General features: G+C 52.8%; 1 protein-coding gene across 6 annotated transcripts in view; it reads left to right on the top strand.

Moving 5' to 3' along the window:
* HIVEP3 (HIVEP zinc finger 3) overlaps positions 1–27,671 on the top strand; it is a 270,464-nt gene that overhangs the window by 171,623 nt on the left and 71,170 nt on the right. For all 6 annotated transcript variants that reach the window (XM_040086055.2, XM_040086054.2, XM_040086052.2 and 3 more), the window contains one exon: positions 3,847–3,941. The gene's annotated coding sequence lies outside the window, so the exon portion shown is untranslated. The remainder of the gene's footprint in view (positions 1–3,846; positions 3,942–27,671) is intronic.

Genomic DNA, 27,671 nt, shown 5'->3' with positions numbered 1-27,671 from the left:
GAGGAGAGGAGAGGAGAGGTCGGGACTGGTCCCGCCCTGGTGACCGGGGTCAGCCCAGCATGACGAGCCCTTGGTTTAATTCCCTGGAAGATGACAGCAAAGTTCTGGTTAGGCATGATCCTAATCTTGCCCCTGATGTTAATTCATCCTGATTCATTGCTCAAAGCACAAGAGGCCAGGCAGGAAATGAGCAAAAAAGCATTACTGAGAAAAAAAAAAATTTAAAAAAAATCTCTGATTTCACACTTGAGGGTGTGGGGAGAGAAGCTCAGAGGATGCTGCTCTTGCTGCACTAGGATATATTCACTTTTTTTTTGGTTTTGGCTCATGAAGGGCTCTTTCCCCTCACCCTTAGGAGCACTGGATGCAATTAAGCTCGGCAGCAGTGGCCCTTGGCAGCTCCTTCCTGTCAGCAGGGGGAAATCGCACAGAAATGGGCGAGTTTGGTTGTTTTTTTTTAGTCTGAGTGGGTGAATGGCCACTGCAGAGATTCAGTTCCTCAGTGCTGTCACCTCCTGAGGATTTCAGCTTGACTGGGCCCGGTTTTCAGCTCTGAATCAGGGGCCTGGATGGTTTGAGCTGCTCGTTTTTTTTTGGCCGCCTCTCGTGCTGGGAGGATGTTTGGGATGCAGCAGTGCTGGGGGAGATGGAAATCCCGAGCTGCTGCCGTGCTCAGAGCCACTCTGAGCTGTGCTGTGCTTTACGGAGCTGCTCTCAACCCCAAACACAGATTCTTCATCCAAATGGCTCGGGAAGCTTTTATCCCACAGGAAAGGAGGAGCAGAAGGCTCTTCCCTGGGTGAGAGGAGCTGCCCCGACCTCTCCTCGTAGGGAGCTCTCTCTTGGCTCTTTATTTCCCATGCACCCCTCCCCAGGCCGGCATTCCCGTTTGTTTGCACGTTCCCAGGCTGGAAGGGGCCATGGAGAAGCCTGGAGCTGTGGTCTGAGAGGAGCAAGGCTCACCTTGAGCTGAAGGTGCTGCAGGAATGAGAAGGGAGAAGCGATTCCAGCGGCTTGTGCTGCTCCGAAATCAGGGGTGAGCGGCTGGGAAAAGGGAATTTCTCTGGATGCTCCCCCAGATCCGCACCTGTGAGCTCAGCAGGCGCCAGCCCCTCACGGGGTCACTCAGTGCCGTGGAAGTGCTGAAGGTGCAGGCAGGTTTTGTAAGGGCAGGGATGAGCACAAGGCCCTGTCCGTGAGACTCTGGGTGACGGGGTGGGATGGAAGCGCAGTTGTCACCTCCCTGGAGGGGACAGGAGCAGCTGTGTCTCCTGTCCCAGGCCCCGTGGGGCTGGCAGAGCCTCCAGCCCCCAGGAACGGCTGGAGAAGCTCCAGGAGCTGCCACCCTGCCCTGGCTCAGGGAGGATGACTGGAGTTTTTGGGTATTCGTATCTGTGGCTGGGATGTGAATTTTTAACTCCAGCTGCTTTCCCGGGGTCGTTGCCTGGAGGTGGAAGCCGCCCTGATAAAAGAGGCTGCTAAAGCTGCTTCATCTCCAGTGCCTGCACTGCTCCTTTTTTGTAATTTTTTTTTCCCTTTTAACCTAAAATTCTTCATTCCAAGCCCAGGAGGGGCCGAGGTCTCCCAGTTAAGATGGAGCTGAGCAGCAGGAGCCCGGCTGCTGCTTCACAGGGTGCTGCTGAACGAGGCTGGAGGTGTCAGGGGAATGCAGAAGGAAACGTTGGGATGTTTGCTCATCAGTTATTTCCATTGGCGTTCTTGTGACTGGAGAAGCCTCGGCAGCCGGGCAGGGATTTGACAGGAATTCCCTGCAGCAGCCAGAGCAGCTCTCACGGGGTGCTTCTGAAGTGTTCTACTGATTTAGGGGTTTTTTTTGTTTGTTTGTTTGTTTGTTTGTTTTTAATTTTTGCTATTAAAATGAAAATTCCCTTGTGATCAAAGCCCGTTCTGGCACTGAGCTCTCCCAGGTTCTCCACAGGCAGGTGGCAGCGAGGGCTCGGCGATCATGGAATCATGGAATGGCTCAGGATCTTCCGTTCCCACCCTGTGCAAGGGGAGAGGGCAGCAGGGGGAGGAAATCCTCCTGCCCACCAGGCTGGGGTTGCCCAGAGGAGTTTTTGGCATCTTCAGTTGTCTGTCCACAGATTTCGACCCCAAACTTCCAGCCCAGCCCTGGATTCCCCTCCAGATTTCCAGAAAATATCCATTTTCCAGATCCTGCTGTGGTTGGGGAGGTCTGGTGAGGCCACAGGGCTCTGGAGGAACCCAACAGCAACACCCTGTGAGGGAAAGCTCAAACCACAGCTTTGGGAATCACAGAATTATGGAATTATGGTTGGAAGGGACCTTAAATCCCACCCAGTGCCACCCCTGCCCTGGCAGGGACAGCTCCCACTGTGCCAATGCCCAGCCTGGCCTTGGGCACTTCCAGGGATGGGGAAGCGTCTCCGGGCCCCCTGTGCCCAGGGTGATGCTGTGAGGTCCCCTTTGACCTCCTGAGTTCCCTGGGAACATCCCAGCACATCCCAGAACCTCCCCGTTCCCGGCTGTGCAGAAGGAAGGTTTTGTTTGCCTCAACTGTCCCCAAAGGGAGCCGGGACCCCTCTGCCAGCCCAGGGAGGGTCCTCGGGGAGCAGCCTGCTCCGAATTTATGTTTGGGCTCTGTGAAAATGTTAAAAATATTGGCAGTCACTCAGGAGCCCCCTGCCCCAGGCAGAGCCCTGCTGAGGAATCCGCGCAGCTCTGCTCAGCCTTCCACCTGCAAAGGACGGTTTTTCCCTGCTCTGTGGGAAGGCAGATTGGGGCTAAAATAAAACTGCTTTGAGATCCTGTCACCTGCAAATCTCGGAGTTGGACATTTTTTAATTTTTCTCCAATTAAAAGGGTCATTTTGGGATTATTCCACTGGACAGAGCTCCCCCTCCATTGGTCCTGGCCCTCTGGGTGAGGTTGGCACGCCTTGGTCTCTTCAATCTCTGTTTCTTCTCCACAAAATTGATGTAATTTTACTTCTTTCCCCTCTGCCTGTGTGGATGCTGGAGGGGCCACGGCCTCAGCTGTTAATTTGGTTAATTAAGTTGGGTAATTGAGCCACTGAGTTGCTTCCTAAGGGGTTTTTCTACCCGTGGGAACAAAGAAAATCGGGAGTCCAAGGTAAATCCACCTCCTGATGGGCTGTGCCTTAAATTCCCCGAGCCAGGTGTTGGAGAGCCCTTGGATTCCTTGAATTCCCAGTCAGGAAACACTTCCTGGTGTTCATTTCCTGCAATCGAGGGCTGTGTCGCACCTGACAAACCCCAGAGGTGATTTATTCCTTTCTCCTGGCCATGGGTGTGAGGGCCGGGGCGATGTCTCCCCGTTGTCCTGACTCAGAATGAATCCCCGTGCTGGGAATGTGAGTCCCCAGCCCTGGAAATGTTCCACAGGCGCCTGGAGGTGACGCCTGGGGACACGGCTGAGCGGTGGCCGCGGTGGTGCTGGTTTGTGGTTGGACTGGATGATCCTGGAGGGCTTTTCCAGCCACAGTGGTGCCATAAATGTGGTTTTCCTCTCTGGATTTCCAGTCTGGGCTCTCTCCGTCCATCTCGGGTCGTTCTCCTTGTCCTCACTGGGAATTTTGACCGAAATGCCCAACACCAGAACCTCAGTGGTGGAAAGTTCCCTTTGTCTATTTGTTGGACATTTTGTCTCTGCATCACAGCAGATGTTTGGTTTTATTGCACTATTCCACATTCAGCTCCTGCTCCCTTTGTGAGATTTCCCCAAATCCCACCTTTCCAAGCCTTTATTTATCTCCCTGGTGACCTTGCCATTGATTATTCCTGCCTCTCCAATTCACCCATCATTCCTGAAGTGTCTTTTTTCTTTTTTTCTTGTTTCTTCCAGGCCATTTCTACAATTTATCAAGACCATTTCGACTCCTAATCCTGGCCTCCGAAGCACCTGCAGCCTGTCCCAGCCTGGGATCCGCAGCAATTTTAGTAAGAAAAAAATCTTATTTTCCATCCTCCGAATCCATTTGTAAAGGTACCAAACTGTGCTGGAGCTCCCATTGTCCCCTTGGCGTTGTGGAATTGGATTTGGTGGTCCTGGTGGGTCCCTTCCATCTCGGGATATCCTGAAATGCTTCATTTCCCTTGCAAAAGGTCCAAAATGTCCAAAGTGGAACGCAGCTCTTCGAGCTGGTGGAATTTGTGTCCCAAAGAGGGAATTTCATCAGTTTGGAATGTTTGTAATGAAAAATCAGTTAATTTGTGGTGCCAGTGCCTGAGCAAAGCAGGGTTTGGAGTGTGAAAGGGAAGAAACTGTGATTTGGGGGTTTGCTGGATTTTGGGAAGGAATTGTTCCCTGGGAGGGGCTGGGATGGAATTCCCAGAGCAGCTGTGGCTGTCCCTGGATCCCTGGCAGTGCCCAAGGCCAGGCTGGAGCAGCCTGGGACAGCGGGAGGTGTCCCCGGGGTGGAACTGGATGGGTTTGGGTTCCTTTCCAACCCAGACCATTCCATGACCATTCCTAGAGAATCAGCAATTTGAATTTCCCCGTGGATTTGGGAAGTTTTGGCTTTTCCCTCACTCCCCACCTGCCATGGACTCATCAGAGCTGCCCTTTGCCAAACCCTCGTTCCTCAGGGAGAGTTTGGGGCTGAGACCCCGAGGGCAGAGGTGCAAGCAGCGTTGATTTCATGGATTTAAAGCAGCTCTGGGTGTCCAGGTGGATGCTCCATATCCTTGGAATTCTGCCCTCCTTCAAACACTGCGTGGTTGTACCCGTATCTGTACAGGTTTGTGTTGGGGGAGATGGCAAGAATTTGTGGCTTCCTGAGGAATAAAAGCCTTATTGTGGACCAGATTTATATTTATAATGTAAAGGGGCAGAGCCACAGGGACAAAACCCAGTGGGATCCACTGCTGGTGCCCCTGTGACCGTCAGGGCTCAGCAAATCAGAGATGAAAACAAAACCAGGACCCCAAAGGTGACCGGGTGCAAATAAAATGAATTAATTCCTTGGTTTCCCCTCAGGAGGAGTCTAAATCTGGGCTTTGCTCCGGTGTTTGTCAGAGCATTCTTGGTTTCAGGCCTTCTCTGAGCCGTCTGCCAGTTCTGGAAGTTTAAATTTAAACTAACAATCAAAAAATTCCTGCTTGTTTTGCACCTCAGGCTTCCTATAAATTATCATGGGTTAGGATTTTCAGCACCTCTGGAATGCCACTGCCATGTTCAGGGGGGAAACTGAGGCACGAGAGAGGCCGGAGTTTGGCTCCAGGGGTGAGCTCGAGTGGGAAATGCCAATTCCCCGTCACCCGCCTTCCCCAAAGTCACACGGAACGGAGAGGGAACGAAGTTCTGGGAGCTAAGCCTTGCAGCTTGATATTTTCAAGGGCTTTAACGACATCAAACTGATTTACTTTGAGGGGAGAAGCTTTAAATATCCCTGCAGAGAGTACATAATGTGCATGGGTTTGTATTTATTCCCCGCATTTCGGCGGATGGATGAAACCTCTCCCAGCCCTAATGGAATTACACTGGGACGTGCTCTCTGGCAGGGTGGTGTTAAAAGCAGGTGCACAAAGGGAATTCTGTTTGGAGAGAGAGAAAAAAAAAAACCCAACAAAACAAACCCTCGTGGTATCAGTGAGCGATTCTTAGCCCTGCAATAAAGCTGATCAGGTTAATTAGGATTAATTTGGCCGCCTGGCTTTTATTTGTGTGGAATGAAAACACGTCTAAGGAGTTTTTCTTGAAAACCTTGGTGAGTTTCAGTGATATTTTCCAGTTCTTTCAGCTGGGCAATGTAAAAATCTCTGGCTGGTTGAGCTTTTAGGGAGAATTATGCTGCACCTAGCATTTAGAGCCATTAATTCTCCATCTCCTCTTGCATCTTCCATTGTCAGTAAATCCATCTCCTGTCCCCATTCCCACGTGGAGGTGACCCAGCGCTCCCCGAATGTCTTCAAATGTGATTTTTGAGGGGTTTTTGGGTTTTTTTTTGAGAATTGTATCAAATCTCCCCTCTGGCAGCAGCCTGGTTCTGCTCCTGCTCTGCTGCCCCATCCCACACGAGGCTTTTTCTGTTCAGTCCAATCCTCCTGTAATTTTCCACCCAGAGCTGCCTCTTTTCTCACTCTCTTATGTCCCTGACTTTTCTCCTCACTTCCCTGCTGCATCTTCCCCTCGCTGTTTCCCATCCCTGGAAAAGCTGCTGGGATTTTCACCAAGCAGATCCTTGCACGTGTGCCTGGCTGGATGGATCCGTGTGGAGCCACAGGAGCTGTCACAGGAGGGAATTTTCCATCAGCCCCAGCCCCTCCACTCCCGTTTTGGGTTGAATTCCTCGCAGAGCTTCAGTCAGATCACGGAGGTGGATTTGGGTTTGGCCAGGCTGGAGGAGCAGGGGTTTTTCCCCAGGGAAGGGCTGGGGATGAGGGGCGCTGGCAGAGCCTGGTCCTCGTCACCTTCCAAGCTCACAGGGCCACTCTTTGCCCTTTGGCTTTTGTGGTCACAGGATCACAAATGTTGGAAAACTCTTCCGAATCATCAAATTCAAACTTTGGCCGAATCCCACTGTGCCCACTGAACCTGGCTGGGGAGAACATCCACTCATTATCTGAGCACCTCCAGGGATGGGGATCCAAACCTCCCTGGGCACTTCCAATCCCTGAGCTCCCTTTCCATGGGGAAATTCCTGCTGCTGTCCACCCTGAGCCTCCCCTGGCCCAGCCTGAGGCCGTTCCCTCTGCTCCTGTCCCTGTTCCCTGGGAGCACAGCCCGACCCCCCCGGCTGTCCCCTCCTGTCAGGAGTTGTGCAGAGCCACAAGGGCCCCTGAGCCTCCTTTTCTCCAGGCTCAGCCCCTTCCCAGCTCCCTCAGGAATTCTCCAGCCCCTTCCCAGCCCCATTCCCTGCCCTGGACTCTCTCCAGCCCCTCAGTGTCCTTTTTGTCCTGAGGGGCTCAAAACTGGACTCAGTGTTCAAAGTGGGGCCTCCCCAGTGCCCAGCACGAGGGGGCTTCAGGTTTGGATTCCGTTTTTCCTGTCATACTTGGTTTCAGCAGTGCCGTGAAGCTCTGGTGTTTTGTACCCTTCACATTTCACCTTGCTGGGGTTCAGCCCTGTCCTCACCCACGGCTGCCGACCCCGAGAGGGCAGAGGGCACGAGGAGGCGCAGAGTGGGCACAGGGTGGCCAGGGCAGGCTCAGGCTGCAGAGCAGGGAAAGGTTCTTCCCCCAGAGGTGCTGGCAGTGCCCAGGCTCCCCAGGGAATGGGCACGGCCCCGAGGCTGCCAGAGCTCCAGGAGCCTTGGGACAGCGCTCCAGGGATGGGATTGTTGGGGTCTGGGCAGGGACAGGGGTTGGGCTGGATCATCCTTGGGGTTCCTTCCAGCCCAGGACATTCTGTGATCCTGTGACTTTGCTTCTCCATCCCTTCCCAGGTGCAGAAGGTTGTGCTGGCAGTGCCAGGTTAGGAGCTGTCCCCACAGGGACAGTGGCATCTCCTTGTCGGTGGCATCTCAGATCCAGAGTTTGCACCAGAGCCCGCTTCAGCCCCAGGGTTGGCTCTCACAACACAAAACCACCCCCAAAGCCTCCCAGAGCCTTCTCTGCTCGCTTTTTAGTGGGAAATGTTGTCACTTCCAAAATCTGCTTTGAATCATCCCTTTACACTCCTCTCTCCAAACCCTGGCATCTCACTACGCTGGCAGGGAGGTGTTAAGACCAATTTTGGGCTTCCTCCCCTGTTGTTTTTTTTTTTCAGTGTTTTCTCTCAGCTTGGTGCCGTGCAGGAGTCCTGGGGAGGGTGTGAAGTGTGTGTCCCTCAGGAGCGTCTCGCTGCTCTGACATCACCCCGTGCCAGCACACAGGGGATGTTTGTGAGCGAGGTACCACGCGCTATTTTAAGCAGCTTCTAAAAATAAATCCCTCCCCAAGCTGCTGTTGTGGTAGCAATGTTTTATCTCTTAATTGGGGCTGTTTGCTGAGGGTGATTCATAGAAAGGAGCTGAGCTTTCCAAGTTTTGCCCTGAGGTGAAGCAGTGGAGGTGATTTGCTGATCGTAACCGAGGCCTGCACGGGCAGGAGGAATTTTCGGATTTTCTCCACGGCTTTTTTTCTGCTTTTCCCCTAAGGCTGAAGTGTCGCATTAGACACTGGACAAGCTCTTTCTCCTGGAGGTGCCTGGGAGGTGGCAGAGCACATTCTGTGACCCGCAGAGCTCCGGAGAGTCGATGGCGTTGTCACATCGAGTGAGAGACAATGACTGAGGGAAGGAATGAGGAAGGAGATGATTCCTCTGGGAATTCAAGTGGAGATTTAAAACTTGTGTGTGCTCAAAGCTAGGGGGAAGACGAGCCAGAGGTGGAGGAAGGCATTTCATGATTATCTGAGGAGCAGGAGATGACTCAGCCTTCCCACACTGTCACCTAATTCCTGCTGAGCCTGTCCAGTCCTGGGCCCCTCACTGGGGACAAACAGGACCTGGAGGGGCTGGAGAGAGTCCAGGACAGGGAATGGGGCTGGGAAGGGGCTGGAGAATTCCTGAGGGAGCTGGGAAGGGGCTGAGCCTGGAGAAAAGGAGGCTCAGGGGCCCCTGTGGCTCTGCACAACTCCTGACAGGAGGGGACAGCCGGGGGGGTCGGGCTGTGCTCCCAGGGAACAGGGACAGGAGCAGAGGGAACGGCCTCAGGCTGGGCCAGGGGAGGCTCAGGGTGGACAGCAGCAGGAATTTCCCCATGGAAAGGGAGCTCAGGGATTGGCACTGCCCAGGGAGGTTTGGATCCCCATCCCTGGAGGTGCCCAGGGAACCCCTGGACATGGTCTGGGTGACACAGTGGGCATCGGGCACAGGCCGGACTCGATGCTCCCGGAGCTCTTTTCCAACCCAAAAGATTCTCTGATTCCACACCCTGGGTGGGAGCAGCTTCCTTGCTGTAGCTCCCAGATTTGTTCTTTGTGACGTTAGGAAGAACAAATCTTCATTGCTGAGCTGCCACGGTCACCAGCGCCCGGCAGCCGCGTGAGCGGCTCCCAAAACAAGCTCTGGCCTCCTGTCCAGCCCTGGGTGTTCCCTCTCCAGGGGTCAGCACCCACTTGGAGCTGATTTAGGGCTGGGTGTGAAATCAGGAGGAGGAACCAAAAGAGCTGAAGGGAGCAGGGTTGGCTCAGGTTCCCTGAGCTGACCGAATCCCAGTGGTGGTGGGGTTCGTGTGCTCACAATCCAGAGATTGCTGTGCTTGAAAGGCCAAAACCTCCAGAGCTGTGATCCCCAGTGGGACAGCAGAGGGAACAAACAATCCCCACGCTGAGGGCAGCACTGCCATCGCTCTTCCCAGGGGTTTGGAGGCTTGGCCTCCTTTGGACTGTCATGAAATGCTCCTCCAGGACCCCGTGTTTCAGCCCCAGCATGGGAGTGATGCATTTCTATTTTCATGGGGCTGTTTAGGATTTGCTGGTGTTGGATTTGGGATCCTGGGCTAACACTGCTCCATGCATGGGCCAAGTTTTGTACTGGCAGCAGGCACGAGGTGACCCAGGGGGTTTTACCACCGTGGGCCTGACAGGCTCAGGGGACCAGAGAACACCCGTAGGGTGCTCACACGGACACTCTGGGATCCTGGGAGGTGGAGGGTCACCTTTAGTCCCCCCGGGTCACCTTTGCTGCACCCACACAGGTTCTCTTGTGCTGCCAGTGGTGGCTCCAGTGCTGACCAGACCGGCTGTGCTTGGCTCCTTCCTCTTCCAGGAACAATCCAGGGTGTGCTGTGCCCTCCCTGGGGGAGCCTGTGCCCTCACCCGGTGAAGGGAGCCTGTGCCCTGTTCCCTCACCTGGGCAAAGGGAGCCTGCCCTGTGCCCTCACCCGGTGAAGGGAGCCTGCCCTGTGCCCTCACCCGGTGAAGGGAGCCTGTGCCCTCACCTCGGCAAAGGGAGCCTGCCCTGTGCCCTCACCTGGTGAAGGGAGCCTGTGCCCTCACCTGGGCAAGGGAGCCTGCCCTGTGCCCTCACCTGGGCAAAGGGAGCCTGCCCTGTGCCCTCACCTGGTGAAGGGAGCCTGCCCTGTGCCCTCACCTGGTGAAGGGAGCCTGTGCCCTCACCTGGTGAAGGGAGCCTGTGCCCTCACCGGGGCAAAGGGAGCCTGTGCCCTGTGCCCTCACCTGGGCAAAGGGAGCCTGCCCTGTGCCCTCACCTGATGAAGGGAGCCTGTGCCCTCACCTGGTGAAGGGAGACTGTGCCCTGTGCCCTCACCTGGTGAAGGGAGACTGTGCCCTGTGCCCTCACCTGGTGAAGGGAGCCTGCCCTGTGCCCTCACCTGGTGAAGGGAGCCTGCCCTGTGCCCTCACCTGGTGAAGGGAGCCTGCCCTGTGCCCTCACCTGGTGAAGGGAGCCTGCCCTGTGCCCTCACCTGGTGAAGGGAGCCTGCCCTGTGCCCTCCCCTGGTGAAGGGAGCCTGCCCTGTGCCCTCACTGGTGCCCTGGGCAAAGGGAATCAGTCTCATCCAGAGCTGTGGCCCAGTCAGTGCCCAGGGGATGCTGTGCCAGGCTCTGAAGGTGCCAGTGAGGCTTTTCTCCCCCTCTGCACCTGCTGAGGGGCACGTTTGGGGCAGAGTTCCTGTGCTCCAGGAGGAGGCAGCGCAGAGGGGAGCTGTGCTGACACCCCTGGGTGCCCCAGCTCACACAATCCGCACGTCCTGAGTGGGGAGGGACCCCCCAGCATCACCCAGCCCAGCTCCTGTCCCCACCCAGGACACCCCAACAGCCCCACCCTGAGCACAGCAGAGACGGCCACAAGCCCTGGCGCTGGGGAGATGTGCCCAGCTCTCTGCAGAACAACAGGAAAACCACCAAAGGGCTGGGAAGTCGTGAGGTGATGCTCACAAGCCCCGGGTGGGATCCTCGGAGCGTCGCAGCGTTGGCTGTTGGTCTGGACGCCGCCACCTCCTCCCCTCCTGGGGTGAAGGTGCCTCTCAGGGGGTGACAGCACCCCGAGGAGCTCTCTGAGCCTTCTGGGGTGCCCCGTGGTGCAGCAGGTGGGCAGAGATGCCCTCCTGGGAGAGGTGAGGAGGCTGCACCGCCCGGCTGCAGGGAAAGGAGGCGGCAGGAAACCATCGCTGCTTGTTTACGCCGTGAATGGAAAAAGAGAGAGGCTTATCGCGATCAAAGCAGGCAAAACAGGACGTCAGGGCCGAGCTCTGTCAGGAACTGCTGCTCCAGGGTCCGGGCTTTCAGCTGCTCCACGGGAATGGGGCGGTTTTGGTTCTGTCAGGCTGCCCAGGGTTTGCTGGCGATGGATTTGGGAGCCTGGGATCACAAGAGCTGCGCAGTAAATTTGTTTAGCTCTGAACTGGCAGCAGGGAAAGGAGCAGAGGGTCAAATCTGGGCTAATTCTGACCTGATTTGCTGTGCATTTCAGGAATAGCTGCCTCAAAGGCTGCAGAAACAGCTTAAAGAAGTGAGAATTGTTACCAAGGCAAAGGGTGCCAGAGGCTGAGGCTGAGCAGAGGGGAATTGGTTTTATTTGCAAGGGGTCAGGCTCCGTAAAACGGTGTTTCCTTCATTCATCTTCATTAAGGAAATGACACTCAGAGCAAAAATGAAACACCCCAGGGAAATTCAACCCCTCCAAGTGTGCGGGAGATCTGCCCAGAGCTACAGTGCAGCGCTCTGGGGTGAGTTCATTCATTGCATCGCCTCGAGGGGAAGGGAATGAGAACTTCCCCATCCCTGGCAGTGTCCCAGGCCAGGCTGGACAGGGCTGGGAGCGCCCTGGGACCGTGGAAGGTGTCCCTGCACATGGCAGGGGTGGGGTGGGATTTAAGGTCTCTTTCACCCCAAACCATTCCTGGATTCTGGGATTCAGTAATTCAATTATTCCATAATTCAATGATTCAATAATTCAGTGATTCCAGGATTCAATGATTCCATGGTTCTGTGAGTCTATAATTCCATGATTCTATAATTCCATGATTCTATAATTCTGTGATTCTATGATTCAATAATTAGTGACTGAATATTTCAATAATTCAATATTTCAATGATTCAATAATTCAATAATTCTGTGATTCTATAATTCAATAATTCAATGATTCAATTATTCAATAATTCAGTGATTCCATGGTTCTGTGATTCTATAATTCTGTGATTCTATAATCCTGTGACTCTGTAATTCAATAATTCAACGATTCAGTGATTCAGTTATTCAACGATTCAGTGATTCTATGATTCAATAATTCTGTGATTCTGTAATTCTGTGATTCCATGGTTCTGTGATTCTGTAATTCCATGATTCTGTAATTCCATGATTCTATAATCTTGCAGAGCAGGCGAGAGCTTGAGACCTGTGAGGAACTGGAGAAAACCCCAATTTTTCATCACCAGTTTGTGCTGGAATAATGAGTTCTGCTCATCTCAGCAGGACCCGGGGGACATCGGCGGTGATTCTGTGCCCCCGGCGCTGCTGGGTTGGGGTTGGGTCGGGGAAGCCCCGCTGGAATCCCACAGAATCACCCCCTTCTCCCGGGAGAGGAGCTGAGCCGGGGTGAGAGCCGGGGCTGTGTGCGCTGGCAGCGCTGTGCAGCAGCAATAAACGGGAATAAATGGAGATAAACGGGAATAAATGGGAATAGATGGGAATAAACAGGAATAAATGGGAATGAACAGGAATAAACGGGAATAAATGGGAATAAACGGGAATAAATGGGAATAGATGGGAATAAACAGGAATAAATGGGAATGAACAGTAATAAACAGGAATAAATTGGAATAAACGGGAATAAATGGGAATAAACGGGAATAAATAGGAATAAATGGGAATAAACAGGAATAAATGGGAAGAAACGGGAATAAATGGGAATAAACGGGAATAAATGGGAATAAATGGGAAGAAACGGGAATAAATGGGAATAAACGGGAATAAATGGGAATAAACAGGAATAAATGGGAATAAATGGGAGTAAATGGTAATAAATAGGAAGAAATGGAAATAAACGGGAGTAAATGGTAATAAATAGGAATAAACAGGAATAAACAGGAATAGATGGGAATAAATGGGAATAAACAGGAATAAATGGGAATAAATAGGAATAAATGGGAATAAACAGGAAGAAATGGGAATAAATAGGAATAAACAGGAATAAACAGGAATAAACGGGAATAAATGGGAATAAACAGAACTAAACAGGAATAAACACCCAGCCAGGGAGAAAGGGCCCCACTGAGCATTGTGAGTTCTTCCTGCCAGGGGCTGGGAGCTTCCTCCTGCTGCAGAAACAAAATGAGTGTTTGTGTCACCCACAGGCTGCGAGCGAGCGCTCTCTGGGCTGCCGGGGAGGCTCTGGAGCTGCGCCGGGTGTCTGACCTTGCTCTGGGCGCCTCCCAAAACACTGATCCGCGCTCCATCTGCCAGGCGCACGCAGCCTGCAGAGCCACAGGGAGCCAGAGCGGCTCCCAGCCCCCAGCCGGGCCCTGGGGAGTTCCCAGTGGGGCTGGGGGGCTCTGGGGCCGGGCTTTGAGCCCTGGGCTTTGTGTCCTGATCTCAGAGCCAGGGGTGCTCAGGGGAGGGGATTGTCCTGCTCTGTGCTGGGCTCTCTGCAGTGCTGGGGGCAGTGCTGGGTGTAAGAAAGATCTAGAGGTGTTTAGAAAGTGTGCAAAGCTGGGACAAGGGGATGGGGAAGGGTCTGGAGGGGCAGCTGAGGGCTCTTGGAGTGTCCAGCTGTGGGGGAAATGGATTTGTAGAGAATTCTCAAGGCTCACACAGTCTGGTGCATCTGTGTGCAAGCTCTGGGATAAAGTGTGCTGAGTGAGAAGGACCGTGGGATAGGACAGACATTGCTGAGAGAGAAATGGAACTGGAAATGAGTTTCAAACGACGACTTTCCCTGAGCAGAGAGCTGAGGGATCTGCAGCTCCTCCCGAGGGGCAGCTCCCAGCTCTGCTCTGGGACAGGGACAGCACCAGGGCACGGCCGGAGCTGGGCCAGGGCAGGCTCAGGCTGCAGAGCAGGGAAAGGTTCTTCCCCCAGAGGTGCTGGCACTGCCCAGGCTCCCCAGGGAATGGGCACGGCCCCGAGGCTGCCAGAGCTCCAGGAGCCTTGGGACAGCGCTCCAGGGATGCACAGGGGGGGTTGGTGGGGTGCAGGAGCTGGACTGGATCATCCACCATTTAAGAGCATAATTTTAAAAGTCTTGGTGCTCCAGAACAAAAATTACAAAATTTACAATTGGCTGCCAGTCAGATGTGGCTACAGGAATATCAAATACTTTGCAAAGAATGGAACTATTTGGGGTTTTTTTTGTTTTGTTTTGTTTTGTTTCATTTGACCTTCAGCACTGTGGGCCCTCCACGACCAGAGAAAATTGTGCTGGTTTCTGGTTTCTGGTTTCTGACCACTGCTGCTCATCCAGACCCATTCCAGAGTGTCACAGCTGGCCTGTGCAGACCACAGACCCAGCTGCAGCCAGAGGGTTTGTGTGAGACGCAGAGAAATCTGACTGAAAAGGAGCAGGTTTCCAGGAATTCCCCGTGGTTTCGTTTGTGCAAGGCCTGAAATGCAGGATGTGTTTCTCTCACCCCGAAAAGATCTCCAGCAGCAATTGTAGGTGAATTGCAACAAGAATTGCTGGGTTTAGGGAGGGCCCACAGAGATCTGCCTTGGGCTTTGGGAGTTGGGGTATTTCTCCTCGAAGAGCAAACCCAACAACAACAATAAAAACATCTGGTATTGAATTTTAGAGGTCTGGGCAGCGAAGCCAGCCAAAAAAAGCCTAGAAAAAAAAAGGGAACAGAATCTTAGCAGAGAAGAAATCGACCACCGGGACACCCTCACCGAGAGCTGCTGCTTCTGCCACCGTTTGCAGCCTTTAAATCAAGACTATTTTCTATTTTCATGCGAGAAATTGAAGCTTAAGCACGAGTCCTGAGCCAGACGCAGAAATGCCTGGGTTTAGCAGGTCAGGCTTAGTCAGGCCCTGTGCTGGATCCTGGGCCCAGTGCCCGAGGATCTTTGAGGACCCTGTGGGCTTGTGGCACCACTTTTTGAACATTTTCATCTTCCTGGAAATTCTGATTTCCAAAAAATCAAGGGCCTTGACTGCAGCAGAGTCGTTTTGCTGCAATTCCCTGTCTGCAGTGCCCCGTAAATATGAGTGTCAGTGTTACCCAGGTATAACCATGCAACTGAGACTCTCTCAGTCTGGGGCTAAGCGCGGAGTGTCCAAGATAAATCCTGGGCTGATTTCACTCCAGTTCATCACTGGTGGTGACTTTGAGGAGCTTAAGGGGGCTCCTGCAAACCTCACAAAGCAAAAGATGAGACCTGCAGGGGCTCCCTGGGTATTCTCTCACCCTGGGCAAACAAACAACCTCTCGTGCCGTGATCTTTTTGAATTCAATGCATTCTGTGTGATTATTTTCACAGTCCTGAGCCCCTTCCCCTAAACTCCAGGTGTGGGTGTAAGTCTGACACATTTGCTGGGGGAAGGAATGGGATCTTCCAAACACGACTTTTCGGAGAGAAAATAAAAACCAAACCCAAAAGGGACCAAAGACCCTTGGAAAATAAAGGCAGTAAAAGCTCACAGAATGGTTTGGGCTGGAAAGGACTTAAAGGCCACGGGCAGGGACAGCTTCCACCAGACCATGATGTTGGTAGTTTCTCTCTTTTTGGGCGTGAGGTCAGAGTTCTGCTCATCTTCCCAAGCGCCCTCCCTGTGCCTCCCGAGCAGGGCCATATTTGCAGCTCTCCTTGTCCATGGGCGGGCTCAAGAGGCCCAGAGAGGAAAATCCTCCAAAGCTTTCGGGAACCCAAGGCTGTAATTTCAGTCAGCTCCTCCGCGGTGCCCCAGCCGCTCGTGTTCCCCGGGCCTGTCCCCCTGTGGGTGTGGGGTGAGCGGCTCGGGAGGGCTCTGGGGTTTCCTGCAGCCCCGGGGATGATTCAGCACCTTGCAGGCAGCTCAGGTCGGGCTGTTTTGGGGTGTGTGAGCTCCATTCTTGCACCACCACCTCCTGGTGCTCGGCCCCGCGCGCTGCGGGTGATGGAACCGCACACGGAGCTGCTGCCGCCTGCGAGGCCACCAGGGAATCCCTTGGGTGGCTCCTGCCAGATCCCGAGGGGCTGGAGCGCTCCCAAGGGAATCCGAGCCGCCCTCAAGCTGTGCTTTGTGCAGGGTTTCCGAGCCCTGGGGTGCTGCTGGAGGTGTGGGACCACATCCTGCCCACAGCTCGGAGCCTCCGGCGTGGGGAGAGAATTACTGAGCTTGCAGAGTTCAGAGGAGCCCCGGGAGCCTCCTGCCCTTTTGCACCATCCCACGGGCAGCTGCGCTCCTGCTGCCCCTCATTTTCCCACCCTGCCACCGCATGGTCACCGCATGGTCACCGGTTGGTCACCGGTTGGTCACCAGCTGGTCCCTGGTGGGTCACCAGTTGGGTATTGGTTGGTTATTAGTTGGTGACCGGTTGGTCCCTGGTTGGTCACCGGTTGGTCACCAGTTGGTCACTGGTTGGTCCCTGGTTGGTCACTGGTTGGTCACCAGTTGGTCACTGGTTGGTCCCTGGTTGGTCACCGGTTGGTCACCGGTTGGTCACCGGTTGGTCACTGGTTGGTCAGTTTCGGTCACTGGTTGGTCCGTCATTGGGGTTTTTGGTCAGTGCTTGGTTACTGGTTGGTCTGTGGTTGGTCACTGTTGGTTACTGGTTCGTCACCGGTTGGTCACCAGTTGGTTATTGGTTGATCTGTGGTTGGTCCCTGGATGGTCAGTGGTTGTTCCCAGGTTGTTCCCTGTTTGGTCCCTGGTTGTTCCCAGGTTGTTCCCTGTTTGGTCCCTGGTTGTTCCCTGGTTGTTCCCTGGTTGGTCACCGGTTGTTCCCTGGTTGTTCCCTGGTTGGTCCCTGGTTGGTCCCTGGTTGGTCACTGTTTGGTCCCTGGTTGTTCCCTGGTTGTATTTACTGAGCGCCCCTGGGCACAAACCCCAGTGCCGTGCCCTGCGCAGGGCTGGAGCTGCTCAGGGTGTTTCCCTCTGTGCCAGTTGTTCTATTTAAACCCTGAGCTCTCCCTCCAGCCCCGCTGCCATGCCTGACACCTCCCGTTCCCCTCCCCAGGAGCCGCCTGTGCAGGGCACCCGGGGCCCTCACCCCACGCCACCCCTGGGCCTGTCCCCGCTGCTGTGTCCTCGCTGTGACAGAAATGTCCCTCTCAGCTGCTCTGCAGACACCAGAACCCTCAGCTCTGTGCAAAAACCCGGAGCTGAGCTCTGCTCCGTGCCTGTCGGGGCCTGCAGCTGTCCTTTATTTGGTGCTCAGGCATCAAGCAGGAATGCTGGCCCCTGGAGAGGGGGTTCTTTCTGGTGCTTTAATTTTTTTTTAACCTTTCCTAAAGAGGCTGGAGGCAATTTCAGACTTGCCTCGTGTCCAAACTTTGCTTTGTCCGTGGAGGGAGAGGCTGAGGTCTTGTTGCAGCACTGGCTGCTTCTCCCCAGGGTGGATTTAACAGGGAATTGTCCCTCCCTGGACCCAAACCCAGTTTGTTGGGGATTACTGAGGGCTCTCTGTGCTCGGGGCTGGCTTGCAGCAGCCCCTTGAAGAAGAAGTCGCTGGCTAAAGGTTCAGGGCTGTGCTTGGTAGATGGTGTTTGGGGAAAAAAACCCTGTTATTCTGCTCTGGGCTACCCAGGAGAAGCCCATTGGGAATCCAGAGGCATGGATTCCTGGATTTAATCAAGGATTCTGAACAAAAATTCAAAAACTCCTCGTGGTATTTCTCACACTGACCTGGCACAGTCCCAGGGGGCTGGGGATCCACTTTGCTGGCAGCTGATGGGTTTAAGTGTTTTATTTGGTTTGTTTATTTTTTTTTAAAGCTGCCACTTAATCTCAAGTTCAGATGTGTGGCTGCTTGTGATCTTTGACTGAAGAATTTCTTGCTTGCATTGAAATAATGGTTCTTTTGGTGATCCCTCAGCTGTTCCATCAGAGGTTTCATGCTAGGGAGGGTTTTTGAAGCATTCTTCCTCTCAGGGCTCTGCAGAGCAGGAAAATTTTTGGATCAGTAGCTGAGTACATGAGTAATTTCTGGCTCTGGGTTCTCTGCAAGTTTCAGATTTTTTTTTTTTTTTTTTTTTTTAATTTCTTAGAAAAAGGTTACACACATTTAAATAAATAAAACAGATTGGGTCTGTTAAGGAAAATATTTGTCCATTTTTTTCTTGACAAACACATTTAAATTCTTTTAAAAATATCCCCAAATGAACATTTCGAGGCCTATTTTTTATTGAGCCATGTGCTAAGCTGAAGGAACATGATCTCAGATTTCCTGGATGTCTATCCACAGGGATAGACATCCACTGTCTTTGCTAGGGATGGCTTCAAACAAAATATTTATTTGCCTTGAAACCTTTATTATTGGACCTGCAGATCATTTCCTTGTTGTCATTCCAGCTCCGAGCCCTGACGAGCTCAGCTGGGAAGGGCTGGGAGGTGTTTTCAAGGTATTTTTGGTCACCAGTGTGAGCTCAGTGTTTCTAATTAAACAGAAGCTCACACCTTATCTCATTAGAGACGTGATAACGAATGTGCACGGCACTGGCTGATCCTGGGAAATGAATTCCATGAGTCTGGCAGGGTGGGAAAAGGGGGTTTTGTGTCGCTGAATGGTCTCGTTCTCCTGGTCTGCATGAAGATGGCACTTTGCTCCTGGTTTGGACTTGCTGGGATGATTTATCCTGTCCCTGGGAGCAGCAGGTACAGCTGGAATTCTGCCAGGAGGCACAGGGGTAGGTTTCCTTCTGATTCAGGGGGATCAGTTATGGAACATAGCTGAGTGATGACACCACTCAGTGGTGACTCTCGGGGTCACCTCTCAATCTGCCACCTGCAGGTGCCTTCACCAATAAATATGAACAACAAAAGGCACCGAAATTGAGTTGTTTCTCATGAATCCTGTGATTGCCCCACCCCTGGGAGGTCCCAGGCCAGGCTGGGAGCAAGCTGGGGAGCAGAAGGTGTCTCTGGGTGAGCTTTAAGGTTCCCCCAACCCAAACCATTCCCTGGTTCCATGTCCAAGTGAAGGTCCAGCAGCTGGACGCGGCAAACACAAACTTCCCACGTGAGCTCCTCCCTCGGAGTGTCCCAGGGGTCCCAGATGAAGATCACCGTTCCCACGGTGTGGCAGTGGGGTTTTGTTGGGAACAGGGTGAGGCTGGGGGTCTCTCCTGGGGTGAATCCTCCTGCTCATCCCTCACCCCAGCCCCCCTGTGACCTGCAGGAGCTGGGGTGGCCTCGCTTGGCGTGGCTTTGTCCTCCTGGCTGCATCCTGAGCTCTGTTCCCATTTGGAGCCCTCAAACCCCTGCAGGGATACAGGGAAGGAAAATGTCAGGAAGTGTCTTCACTTTGAAAGTGTTTTCAGCACCGTCTGAAGAAATGGAGCAAGGGAAAGGCAGCACCAGGATTCCTGGGATTTAAGCTGGCATTTAAATCTTGGAATGGCTGTTCCATCCCAGGCACAGGCAGGAGCACCCAGGTTCTTACTTTGATATAGAATTGTTCAATTAATGGTCATTCTTTGTCCTGCAGCTTTGCTGGGCTCGGGAGATTTTTCCTACCAAAGTGCAGAGCTCTTCCCCATCCAAATCCACCTCAGGTGTCCCAAAGAGCCACCACAACCCCCTGGAAGCAGAAGATGCTGGAGGAAATATTTGGCCAGGCTGCGTCCCTGTGCAGGAGTCAGGAATGGGGAATTTCTGGGGGATGCAATGGGGTTGAAAGAGTGGAGAGTCTCTGGTGTGGAGGAGATCCTGTCTGGGGTTCTGAGGACGTGGAAAATCCCGCTCTGGGTTTTGTCCCGTGCCTCAGCCAGTGCTGGTGCTGTGGATTCCTGAGGAACAGGTTTATGAGGGGAAAAACCAGAAGAGAGGCACTCGCAGCCAATGGGGTCCCTACATAAATATTTGCCTTCATCTACAAGAAGGATCTGTTAAGAAGAGGCCAATCACCTGGAAATGACCCAAAACACGTTCTGGTGCTCGTTAAGCCCTGCCTGTTTCCCTGGCACAAGGTGTATTTTTGTATGAGCAGACAAGGCAGTTCTGTGGAGCCTGTGATGACAAGGGAGCAAACACTGCCCAGACTTGACTCTGCTCTCCCTGCAAAGCTCCCGACATTCCCTCCAAACTCAGTCATGCTTTCTCTCCCTTTCCTGTTAAACAAACACATATCTTGATTTAGAGTTATTTGTGCTCTCTCCGTGCACTCCAGAGCTCCAAAACGTGAGGTTTTCCCCCCTGGATCTGGTGTGGGGGACATCAGGATCTTCCAGGGGGGGGGACAGGGCTTCACACCCTGCCCAGCTGTCTGAAACTGGGATCTGTCTAGGATTGCCTGGAACTGGGATTTGCCTTGGAATTTTTAATCAGAACTGCGCGTGGAGGAGTGTGTGCGCGTGTGTGTGTGAACAGACAACTGCGGGATAAAAATACAGATAGAGAAATAAATATATAAAGCGTATAAATACCCGCACTGCCCTTTGGAAGCGAGGGGTTTTGGTAAGGAAAAACTCCCCCTCGTGCAGCTGGCTCTGCGTTCCCTGGTGAATCCCTCTTCCAGCAGCTCCACCTTGCCTGGGAAAATATTTACCTGGAGAAAAGCTGTGTTAATTAACCCAAATCCACCCCCAGCTCCCCTGCCACGGAGCGGGAGCGCAGCAAAGGCTGAGGGTGGCACCGGGGACAGGCAGGGACTTGCTCACTGTGTCTGATCCGTATTTCTGCGTTTGTCACCGTTTCTGTTAGCTGTGACAAAATGCAAATGAATTTCAGGATCCGCTCCCCACGAGGCTCTGGAAAAGGGAAATTTCCTGCCTGGAGAAAGGATCAGAAGCTCTGGGTTTGCCTGTAGGGAATAAAAGGATCATTTATTTCTCTTTCTGCCTTTCTTTTCATTGAGGATAGGGAAAACCCCCATTGCCTTTGGTCCCGAAGCAGTTGGGAAAGTTTCCTTGGTGAATTTTCACTCGGATTCCAATTATTTTTTCATTTAAACAGAAATCTTTCAGCATCTGCTCTGTATATTTAATTAAATAAGATACAGACTGGCCCAACACAGCACTGTGTGTTGTTGCTGTGTCCAGAGAGTGGAAAACCTGATTTATTTTGATTTTCAAGGTCTGCACACAGGTGCAGGAATTCCCAAGGGAAAAACACACACACACACACACACACACCAAAAAAAAAAAAAAAAAAAAACCCAAAAAACACCCAAAAAACACCACACAAGCAAAAATGCTTCTGCACCATCCTAATTGAGGAAATTTATAAAATATTTCTATTTTTACGGTACCTTCTATCCTTTAGGGCACCTAGGAACTTGATTAACACAAGCTGAAATTCTGCAACTGGAATTCTGTTCACGGAGAGAGGGCAGCCTTGTGTGGTACTACAGGGCAGCAGGGAAAGGAAAAGTTCCTGCCCAGCAGGGTGGGAATTGCAGGCTGGGGGTTCCCAGAAGACTTTATGGCATCTTCAGTGGTCGGTCCACAGATTTCAATCCCAGATTTCCATGCCCCTCCCAGCCTGGGAGCCCTGATGTGGCTGCTCCTGGTGGGCAGGGATGGATTCCCCTCCAGATTTCCTAGGAAAATATTGATATTCCAGATGCTGCTGTGGCTGGTGAGATCATGGGACCTGGAATCACAGAATCCTGGAATGGTTTGGGTGGAAAGGAATCTTAAAACTCATTTTGTTCCCACCCTGCCCTGGCAGGGACACTTCCCACAGTGTCCAGCCTGGCCTTGGGCACTGCCAGGGATCCAGGGGCAGCCACAGCTGCTCTGGGAATTCCATCCCAGCCCCTGCCCACCCTCCCAGGGAGGAATATTTTCCCAATATCTCACCTAAATCTCTCCTGTTCAGTTTAAAATTCCTGGTCCTGTCACTCTCTGCCCTGTAGGAAGTTGATCCCCCATTCCTGAGCCCCTTCCAAACACTGGGATCTCCCTGGAGCCTTCTCCTCTGCAGATCCTTTGGCTCTGCCTGTCCCCTGAGGTTACAACTCAGCCTTTTCCCTCAATCCCTCTTTTATTTGCTGGAGGGCACAGAAAAAGCCGGGCAAGCTGAGGGGTGAAGCTGTCCGTGTTTTCTGCGGGAGTTCTGTGTGTGAGAGGTGCTGGAGCAGTGGCAGCAGCAGCCAGAGGCTCTGAGGTTGTGCCCTGGGTGCCTTTGGCTCCGTCACTCCTGCACACGTCCCGTGTGAGGCTCCACAGTTTCCTGGCTGCTCTCACCTCCACCAGTGCCTGGCATTTAAACTCGGTGAGGACGCAGCCCTTGGCACGACCCTGGCTTTGCCAAAGCCCCGTAAATCCACTTTGTTTTAGGAGAGGAGAGAACCCCGTAGATGTTCCATGATTTTTTTTTTTTTAAAAAGTATAAACCAGAAAACATTAAAAGGAAAAAAAAAAGAACAACAAATGTGAGTGACTGCATGTGGAGCTGCCAGAAGGAAGCAGCGAGCGCAGAGCTGTGCCAGGGGTTTGGCACAGGGTGGGTTCTGGCCCAGATCCCTCTGTGCCATCCAGGGAGGGGGAGCCTTGGCTGGGCAGGGGCTGCTCCTGCCTCCAGCTCCTCTGGGCCCTGCTGTGCCTTCCCTGGAGCTGCTCTGTCGGGAATCTTTGCCAACAGCAGCAGCTCCAGGAACCTGTGTGTGTGTGTCGGGATGGGGGGATGGGGTGGGTCTGAGGCAGAACCGTCCGTGGTCCTCGGGGATCAGGTCAGAATCCCTGTCCTGGGGCACAAGCCCCATGTGCAGCCAGTTCCAGCACCCATGAGGTTTAGAGGAAACCCATTCTCCAGCCCTGATGTGTGTCTGGAGGGCAGAAAACTCCACCGTGATCTTCTACAGAGAAATCCATCAGGAAAAATACCAAGTGACTGGAGAAGAGGGAGTCAGTTTGGGGTCTGTGTGGGCTGGCAGGGAAGGAGTGTTCACCTGGAGAGGAGAAGGCTCCAGGGAGAGCTGCGAGCCCCTGGCAGGGCCTAAAGGGGCTCCAGGAGAGCTGCAGAGGGACTGGGGACAAGGCCTGGAGGGACAGGACACAGGGAATGGCTCCCAGTGCCAGAGGGCAGCGCTGCATGGGAGATTGGGAATCAGGAATTGTTCCCTGGGAGGGTGGGCAGGGGCTGGGATGGAATTCCCAGAGCAGCTGTGGCTGCCCCTGGATCCCTGGCAGTGCCCAAGGCCAGGCTGGACACTGGGACACTGGGAGGTGTCCCTGCCATGGAATGGGGTGGCACTGGGTGGGATTTAAGGTCCCTTCCAACCCCAGTTCCAGGATTCCCTGCCCCAGTGCCCCATCCCAGGAGGAACTGAGGGAGCCTTGCCGAGGGATTGGGCTGGAATTCAGCACAGGGATAAAGCTCCCAGCCCTCCGTGGCCCCTCTCCCAAGGGAGAGGTTGTTTTTTGGGAGATGTTTCCTGCAGCATTTCTGCTCCTCCTTTCTGCATCCAAAGCAAACCGGCAGCTTTTCGTGATATCAGCTGGAAGGATCCCTTCACTGGGGTTGTACAATAATCTCAGAGTCGGTTTTAATTCCATTCTGTTTAAGTCTTTTTGCACTTTGCTTAATTACTTCTGCTTTGTCTTTAACGAGACAAAGAGCAGTTTGTGTAAGAGTAAAATTGTCGGAGCAGAGCTGGAATTTGCATGTTAAAAGCTTCCTTTTTATTGTTCCATTGCCTTCCAATCCCTCATTTGGTTCTGTTCAGTCCTACAAAGTTGCTGTGCCCTGCAGGTGACATCACGGGCCTGGCCGTGTCCTGCCAGTGCATCCTTAGGGAAAACTCCTCTGGATCATGGCCCAGGAAGGTCCTGCACGGGCAGGACCAGCCCTGCTCCCACACGGATGGAGCTGAGCCTCCCTGCCCCAGCCCCCAGCACCCTTTCAGTGCCGGGCGCTTCTGCAATCTGCCAAATCTCCTCTGATATTTGCTAAACACACCAGAATTCCTCATTTTTTTCCCATTATGGATCAGTTCCAGCTCCCACAGCAACCAACAGTCAGGACAGCGGGGTCTGATCCAAGAAATGCAGCCAGCAACCCATGGCACTTCTTGGGTTGGTTTTTGTTGTTGTTGTTGGTTTTGGTTCTTTGTTTGGTTGTTTGTTTGTTTGGGGTTTGTTTTTTTTGTTGTTGGTTTTAGGGGGTTGTTTGTTTGTTTGTTTGTTTTTTGGGGGGTGGGTTTTTTTCCCCTATTATTTTCTTTAGTGAATCCTGAGGGTTTCACTAAATCTCAGGAAGCCCCTGGAATGCCAAATAAGCTGGGAAGGAAGTGGTATTAATTCAGCTGGAGAGCGTCATGCAGGAAACTTTGGAAAATCTGCTCCTCCCTGGTGTTCCCCCGCTGTGGAGAGCCAGGAAAGGCTGAGTTACTGCCAGCTGAAAAGGGCACATTTGCAACTTTATTGCGGAGCTTCCCCCTTGTCCTTGTTGGAACAAACTTCCCAGGGAAGCAGTGGAATCACATCCCTGGAAGTGCTCAGAAGATGAGTGGCGATGTGGTTTGGGAACAGGGTGGGATTAGGTGGAAGGCTGGACTTATCCTGGAGAGCTTTTCCAGCTTTAACGATTCAATGTTTCTGTGGAAATCCTGCAGGAGTTAGGTGGGCTGGAGGGGGGTCTGGATCCTGGGTGGTCAAATCCGTGTGGATAAAGCGCTGGGGAATATTCTGGGAGCGGGGATTGACTCGTTATTGGCACAGCCACGCCATCCAGAGGAGGGCAACGAGGCTGGTGAGGGGCTTGGAGCACAAGCCCTATGAGGAACGTTTGAAGGAGCTGGGGTTGTTTAGTCTGGAGAAGAGGAGGCTCAGAGGTGACCTTATCACTCTCCACAACTTCCTGAAGGGAGGTTGTGGACAGGTGGGGGTCGGTCTCTTCCACCGGGCAGCAACTGACAGAACAAGGGGACACGGTCTCAAGCTACGTCAGGGAAGGTACAGGTTAGATATTAGGAAAAAAATTTCACTGAAAGAATAATAAAGCACTGGAATTGTCTTCCCAGGGAGGTGGTGGAGTCACTGTCACCGAGACACACAAAGCAATCACACGCAGACAAGAGATTTTCGCAGAGGTTCCTCTGATCCAGCTCCCAGCTGAAAGAGCGGAGAGAAGAGACCCCTTTGTTTATTCTTTTACTTTTATACATTTGTGGGTCTAGCAGAAGATTGGCTTTTTGGGGTTTCCACCCCTCAGCCTCAGTGGCCAGACGAATTGTCAGTTACAATTGTTTTCAGGTTAGAAATATGCAAACAAAGGACAAAGAATGAAAAACAAAGGGTTTGTTTATATTACTTCTGTGGGAAAGGTAGAAAAACTGCTCTAATATTCTACAGTAACTAAAAGATCTGACTCCATTTATGAAAATCAAAAGGCTAATAAAAAACTCAGAAAAACCAGGGTAACAAGTCACCATCTCTGGATGTGTTTAAAAAAAGACTGGACATGGCACTTAGTGCTATAGTCTAGTTGAGGTGTTAAGGCATAGGTTGGACTTGATGATCTTAGAGGTCTGTTCCAACCTCATTATTCTGTGATTCTGTGTGATCCCTGCTGCTGCAGGCTCCTGGCTGCTCCTCAGCTCTGCTTTGGGAGGTCACTCCTTGGCCATTGTTGTGGAGACGGTCACAACACGCAGTGACAGGGTATCATCTCCAGAAGGCTCTTTATTATGGCCTCATGCTGTCTTTTATACAGTTCTTAAAAGCCTTGAGGGCAACTTCTAATCCGTTAACAGCTCTCTTGTTAATTATTCTATTGGTTACTAAAAGGAATTTCACTTGTCCATCAAATCTGTCTATTCTCGGGCTGTTTACATATTTTCTTTACTGATTCTCACAGCACAAATCCCTCGTTATTAGAGGTGCACTTGTTTTTTCACTCTCAAAACATTGTTGTGTTAAAGGAACTTCTCATTCTCAAAATGTCTTCATATGGGAACTCGCAGATTGCTTGTTAGCTGCACTTAGAAGAAATGTCAGGCCAGCTTTTACCCCATTCCTAGAGGCCGTCCCACTGGGGTGGCTGCAGCTCTCCTGCTGCTCCAGGAATTGTTCTCCTGGATCCAGGGGAGAGAAGGTTCCAAGTTGGTCCCTCCTGGACATCTCGGCCCAGGTGTGTGAGCAGCAGCCAGCACCTGAGACTGGCTGGGCTTCACTCAGGGGAAGGGAGATCAGGAAAGGGCTGGGACAACGCTGGTTCCACCTGGGGGCTGCTCGGGGGCTGCTCCTCTCCCTGAGTGCTGGAATCACTGCTGGGTTCCTGTGCCGGGAGTTTGGGATCTCAGCTCCTGCTGGAGCTGCGATTTGTGCTGGGACTGAAGGACGAGACAGGCTCTGGCACGTCCCAGGGTCAGCTCCAGGAGCTGGGCTCTCCCTGACCTGCTGCAGCTCCCAAACCAGGCTCCAGGGGAAAATGGGCTTATGTGGGAACCCCGCTGTTCCCAGCACTGCTTACAGACCCCTCCAGACCGGAGCCAGCCCAGGCAAGCCGCGTGGGTGTCTGCAGGTTGCCCTCCCTGACCTGCTGCAGCTCCCAAACCAGGCTGTGGTCTCTTTCTGAGCAGTCTGGCATCCCGAGCTCCGCTGGGGTTCGTCTGTCCTGGCCCAGCTTCCCTCGGAGCTTTTCCCTCCGTTCCATCCCAGTGCTGGGGCTCCGCTGGGAGCAGGAGGAGCCGGCTGCTGAGGGCGGGAGCAGCAGGGCAGTGGAGTCACCCTCCATCCTCCAGCTCCAGAGCTGCTGGGGCTGCTCCAATTCCAGGAAACGAGGAGGCAGGATCAGTTTCCTGAACCGAATTCCTGGACTGAAGGAGCTCCCTCCATCTCGGGGGGCTGGGGTTTGGATGTTCCCTCTGCAGAAGGGTGAGATTCCCCTTGGAGCAAGATGCAGCTTCTCAAACTGGGAATAATCCAATAAAAATCCCTTCCTGTACCTGAGTGGGTTTGGTGTTGGAGATGATCCATGGGCTGTGCGGGCATCCATGGGCTGCTGGATTTTGGAAGAAGCACATGGAAAAGGGAGACAGGAGTGTGGAGCCAGTCCTGAATCCATGGGAATGCCCATGGTGTGTGCACGTGTGGATTGGTGTGTGTGAATCCATGGATTGGTGTGAGTGCATCCATGGATTGGTGTGTGAAACCATGGATTGGTGAGTGCATCCATGGATTGGTGAGTGCATCCATGGATTGGTGTGTGCATCCATGGATTGGTGTGTGCATCCATGGATTGGTGTGTGTGCATCCATGGATTGGTGTGTGTGAATCCATGGATTGGTGTGTGAATCCATGGATTGGTGAGTCCATCCATGGATTGGTGTGTGCATCCATGGATTGGTGTGAATGCATCCATGGATTGGTGTGTGCATCCATGGATTAGTGAGTGCATCCATGGATTGGTGTGTGCATCCATGGATTGGTGTGAATGCATCCATGGATTGGTGTGTGAATCCATGGATTGGTGAGTCCATCCATGGATTGGTGTGAATGCATCCATGGATTGGTGTGTGCATCCATGGATTGGTGTATGCATCCATGGATTGGTGTGTGAATCCATGGATTGGTGAGTTCATCTACGGATTGGTGTGTGCATCCATGGATTGGTGTGTGCATCCATGGATTGGTGTGTGCATCCATGGATTAGTGAGTGCATCCATGGGTTGGTGTGTGAATCCATGGACTGGTGTGAGTGCATC

Source organism: Hirundo rustica, chromosome 25 (genome assembly GCF_015227805.2).
Source record: "Hirundo rustica isolate bHirRus1 chromosome 25, bHirRus1.pri.v3, whole genome shotgun sequence".
NCBI classification, from domain to species: Eukaryota; Metazoa; Chordata; class Aves; order Passeriformes; family Hirundinidae; genus Hirundo; species Hirundo rustica.
Note: the sequence above shows the minus strand (reverse complement) of the source record. Positions and strands in the feature narration are given on the sequence as shown.